Genomic DNA, 6,000 nt, shown 5'->3' with positions numbered 1-6,000 from the left:
TTTGCGTGGACAACACTACTCCTGCGTGTAGTGTGTGAAAAGTGTACAACCGCGTATTGGACAACGTGTGCAAATAGTAGCTCATTGTACGATATGATAATCCATTGTACGATATCAAAATCACCTGCCAGTTACCTCTCTCTGTATCTCCCACTTCCCCTTACCCCAGTGAGGAGTAGCAGGCTAGAGACACGCTCTCCAGGCCGACCCCTCCTCCCTTCTCTTCATCAAAATCTACTCCTCCTCAGTGCACCACGCACAGCGAAGGGAGGCCCGGGCCCGGGCCACACACAGCGATACGGGACAGCCTACACGCCTACACGGATGCGGGGTCTTCTTCACTGTCACTTCTGTCACATGTCACTTCTGTCTTTAACAGATATGGTATCACAATATTTTTTTCTTCCACCGGAAGTGTTCCCTCCTCACACAGAGGGCGCTAAGCCGCATGAACCGCCGATGAACCGTCATGTGTTGAACATATGGGCTTCTATGGAAGCTTCCCTACCAGGTATATTTACCTTGTGGTCTGCCCGGCCATTAACTGTGTGAGCCGCATTGTACAGGTGTGGACAAAAGTAACCGGAACACGGGAGTTGTCGCCGAAGTGCATCTCAGTGCCCTCTAGTAGCTTCGAAGGGAAGCTAGAGATGTCATCACCAATTGGCTCAGGTCGGTGCTCATAGCCAGTTCCCACCCCTCGATCTGCGTCTTTGCCCGTGGATCAGATCGTCGTTCGCGAACTTGACGCCTCTGAGAGCATAGCTGTTTCTGCAGTTCGCAGGTGCCATACACGTCCCCGTAACACAGGCGACCGTCATCTATGCCATCCGCAACACCTTGTTAGCGAGTGTTCGGCCGCAGAAGTGACGAATGATGCTCCGAACAACGGCTAGCGAAACAGATCAAAAGGTGTGAACTGGCTATGGGCGCCCGCTTGAGTGCATGCGTGGTCTAGCGAGCGTTGTTGAATTTCGCCCCCATTGAAAATCGGTCGCCATGGCCGAGATTGATCCCATGACCTCGAACTGCCACGTAAGAAGCCTGGACTCAACGCCGCGCTGCACGGTGATCCAGGTCACCTGCGAGGTTGCTAGGCGATATCACTTCTCCATGTATTTGTGCCCATGTGGATACATGGGCAAAGAATTTGTACCTAAATTACGTCGTACCTAAATTCTATTGAGGAAGCCATGACGTTCGCGACCGATCAAGAGGAAAGCACCTGTCTGCTTCTTCTTGACGTCTAAGAGATTCACAAGGGACCGAAGTAGGCTTAACGCTGGCGGCGGCAAGCCAACGCAGACGCGCCGTTACATGCCTTAACTAGAGATTTCTGTACCCTTTTTTCTCTCGAGCCCCCAAAAGGCGGGGTGCACAGCGCCTCATTTTTAAAACTAATATTTTTTTTTTACTTACGCCTATGAACATTTTGGGCAATGCTCCTGTGCGGTCGCCGAAGGGTCATTTCTTTCTTTCTTCTGTTAACTTCCTGGTCTTTTTATGCGGTCAATACCCGTGTTGTTATTGGTTTGGTTTTGTGCTTTTAAACACTACGAGATGATCTTTGACCAGATCAGCATTCGGCAAATTCTATAATTCATAAGCATAACCCAGGTGCAAGCGCAAAATGAAAATTTTGCGGCTACATTTCCGTCGTAATAACCCGAGCAGAACGTCCGTCGAAGGGAAAGACTGCGATATGTTTCCCTTTATGTAATATATGGGCTTTTCGAGCACAGCGAGGTCACGCTATGCAAGTTCAAGGCTCAAAAAGAGGAAAAAAGAAGAAAAGAAGAAGAAAAGAAAGACGATACGTCGCGAATAGCAAAACGACATAGGACATGACTGCCGCCAGCCAGCATAAGACTGACAACGCGGAAAGCATGGACATTACCTCTCGTTCATAGGTACTTTACGTAGATTTATTGAAGCCCGTCCAAAACCGACATTGTGCACATGTGCAGTGACCTCATGAGGAAGACGCTGACGGCAATATATTTGGTTTCCTAAAGTTTCACTTGAATTAGTACGAGTTTAAATTCCTGCTCATTCAAAAGCATAGCGGTTCGTTTCGTGAAAGCTCAAGTATCACTTGCCACTTCCAGACCGTTGATTTTCAGCGAACGGACACATTATGACATCGAAGAGTTCATTTACCGTAATTATTGCCGCTAGTTGTGCCGGTATCAAAATGTAGGCTTCTGTTACACGGTTCACACTTACCGCGCATGGAATAGTCACGGGCCAAAAGGTCATTCCAGCCACATATAGCAGTTTCTTCTAAATTTTTTTCACTTTATGAGCACCACTTTTTTTTCTTTTCTTAGTCGAAGAGCTTGTATTGCAGCATGGGCGTTATTTTAAATGAAATCGTTGGTATATTGCTTACGTAGAAATTGAAGTACTGGCTTATTGAACCTATAGTCCACGTGCTAGCACCTACAGGTCTCGTGGTGCTGCGGTTTCAAATCGGACATGCAGCGTCACTGTAGTGAGTGCCGGTGAGAGAGAGAAAGCTCTTCATTGAAAATGCGAAGTGTTTAGCCAGCGTATTTTCGCCTACATGCTACTCTGCGGGCAATTGGACGAAGGAGCTAGAAGAAAGGCCCTAGAAGAAGGAGGACAGGAATGCAAAAAAAATGCTGGTCATGTGATGTTATCATCAGTATAGGGTAAGTGTGCGATGCGACGAAGGTAGATGGTAAATGCAAAATAAAATAAAATCTCAGTCTTGACGAGACGACGTGCGTAATTCAGAGTTTAGACAGCAAACCAATTGACTCAATATATAAAAACCAGAAGTCCAGAGGTTTGCACTGTTTTGATGGGCAATGCCAGGGACCCAGCATCCGTGTCAGTGTCAAGGGGCCTTGGTCGAGCTTTTCCATGTTCATTTTATGTCGATATCGCTCGTCTCTGTAAGCTGGGCACTCGAGCAAGATGTGCTCTATAGTTTCCACGTGCCACATTTGTCACAGCATGCATTTGAGGCCCGGCCATTGCGAAAAAGAAGATTGTTTGTGTACGCAAAGTTCAGTCGAAGCCGCTGACAGAGGGTCTCCAGATGCCGTGGTAGACATTCTGGTAGGTTTAATTGGAGTTCTGGGTTCATGTTGAACAAAAAAGAAAGAGGTTTAACTCTAGTAAGCCTACTTATCACGAGCGATAGGCCTGTTTGGCTTGGTTTTGCAAAGGTTATGCACACAATGTTTCAATAACGCGCACTTCCGCGCTTGGTAAGCTTCCCTATAACGTGCTAATCGGGCCTCCCTTTGCTCCGAGGTTTCGCAGCCTGCCACCTAGCTGTATCTACTGGATGATTGGATTCAGCCTGACGCTTGCGCTGAAGTGCATGCGCAGACGGGCCAGCCGGCGCGTCATCAATGGCGACACTGAGCGACCAAGCGCCAGCGAAGCAGCCGTTAAACCCTCGCCCAGTCACGTGGCACCGCATTGGTGAGGCACCGAGCGAGCGCAGCTGCAACGCCTCTCCGCAGCTGGTCACGTGGCGTGACGTCCCACCTGCCACACTTGCGTTCCGGCGGCTCGAGATCCGGCGGCTCAAGGTCATTGCGACACGATGAATGACCTTGAATGAATGACGTGGCGTAGTAGAATGAATGACGTGGCGATGAATGAATGACGTGGCGTAGTAGAGCTTTCGCTCTAAAACTTTTAATTTACTGAACATGAAGACCATCTTTTATGCCGTTCACTGTGGAGATATCACTTCGCCAAAGCTGAAGCCTCGCTAGAGACGCAAACCTGTGTACGCGGTGATAAAAAAAAATGTCAACTTCTTTCTGCTGTTGTCTTCATTGATGACACAATGGCTATAAAAGTACCACCTTGAAGTTGGCGCCGGTGTAATTTTATCAATTTCCCTGGAAATCATACGAGGCTGGTTGCAGCCTTTCGGAGCATTCGCGGTAAACAAGCACGTCTTTTCTTCGCACGTTTTCTACTTGATTATTTAGGGCATAGTCGGGTACCTTGTTTTCGTTTACTATTAGAGGTGGGCGAGTATTCTAAGTTTCGAATGCGAATCGAAGATTATGCATTAATTGTTCGCATTCGTATTCGAAAAGGAACTATTCGCTGTTTTGGAGCCAGCCATTTCGCGACATCCGATTGAATTTAAGTCCTGTTACTGTTCTCCGTTTGCTAAACAAAGCATCTTAAGTTATCAGAAGTGAAACAACCATACAAGTTGTCGAGGGAATGCAGAAACAAAGTGTACATTGTGAGTTTTGTTGTCGATTTCACCGAGGTAGCCTACATACAATCTGTGAGTATTGGTTGTAGTCTGTGAACTGATATTTTCGGCAGTCTAGTCATGTAGCATTTTTATCTTTTACTCTACGACGACAAATGATTTACAGCGAAGCTGTTAAGGGTTCAGTTTTCGATGGTCGCGTCCGGAATTAAAAAAATAAACTCACTGGCCGTATGCTGTATGTGCGAATGAAAATGTGCGAGGGACGCGCGCTTTCACAGGGAGAGAGCGCACGGCAGGGAGCAAACACGACTTCTTCAGTCGCGCAAAAGGCCGTGGGGGGACGGGAGGTAGGAAGGGGAGGTGACGTTTAGCTGCGGCACCAAATGCGTATCTCCCGACCGGGCGCAATGGGAACTGGCGACTCACTCTTCCACCGGAAAGCAGGACAGCGGCAAGGCAGTGCGGGAGGGAGGGGTTACGGCTTCTGCTCTCCGAGCAACTTGTACTTTGCGCGGCGCCGGCCGGTCACGCGCACCATATTATGAAAGCAATCTGCAACACGGCTCCTACCTTTTTATGCGCTGTGCTTTCGCCGCTATGTTTTCGTTGAAGCGATAGACCGCATGAAACCTTCGCTCGCTGCTGTTGTCGCGCTTGCTCACGCCAGCGTTTTGACAGCGGTTGTGTGCGGTCACACAAACAACGCGCAGAACTGTTGTCGACGGCAGTGGCATTTCGCCCGCGTTCGTACCGAACGCGCGCGGCGTTCTTGACGTGTTCATGAAGAACGTGCCAACATTTGCCGTACACCCTAGGGCGGTGTAGCATAGCGACCATAAGGACATGGTCCTCTGGCCACTAACTAAATGAAAACCACAGCATCATTTATATTTCTCATTCTTTAATAGTTCAACTCACCAATTACACCATCACATCTTAATAGTCATAATTGTAAATACATAATTCCCACCATAGTACAGCATCGCTGGTGTTCTATCTCCACCTCAGTGGAAGGGCTGACAGTTTTTCTGGCAACTGGCCATTTTACATGTTTTTGCTGCAGTCAAGTCCTCCAGCAGTTTTATTTTTTTAGAAGCTTTGATGTGTATATATATATATATATATATATATTGTCGGCAACCATTCATCTAGTGTACTAGTGGCAAAGAATCGAGAAATAAGGATGGTAATGCGTGCAAGCATGGTTGTGATGGTAACGATAATGAGAGTAGTATACAATATTGACTCAGTCAGGACCATGAGGGAGCAAAAGAATGACAACAATTCAGCGAAAAAAGAAGTTACAGGTCTCCGTGGCACACGCAACACAGACGCAGCGTAATCTGGTGTAGCGGCTCAAGAGTAGCTCCAATTTCGGCACCACGCACACCAGGATCTTCGCGACAAAGTCTCTTCACCTCGTTTTGATGAGGACGATCTGAACTGTCCGCCCGCCGTGAGCTGCGGCTTGTAATGCTCTCTACACAGCAGTCTGCTGAGCCCGATGATGCCTGGTTGTGGCCGCGCACGTAGCTCTACATTCGCTTCTTCAGCAGCGGTTCGTACCTTCCGAGGAGACGCCATAACGTGTACCGAAGAGGCACGGCCGCTGGAAGAGGTATCCAGAATACGTAGTGCACATCGCATGTCGGAATCGCGTTGATTGCGCGCCTCGTCTGAATCGCATCTCGTCGTCTGCGCCTGCGCACGCTGTGTTTGCACGCACCTTAACTAGATGGCGCCACCATACTGGCGGAGGCTCGGGTCGTCCAACGGCG

This window comes from Dermacentor silvarum, chromosome 8 (genome assembly GCF_013339745.2).
Source record: "Dermacentor silvarum isolate Dsil-2018 chromosome 8, BIME_Dsil_1.4, whole genome shotgun sequence".
Taxonomy (NCBI): Eukaryota; Metazoa; Arthropoda; class Arachnida; order Ixodida; family Ixodidae; genus Dermacentor; species Dermacentor silvarum.
This window is presented reverse-complemented; position numbering follows the sequence as displayed.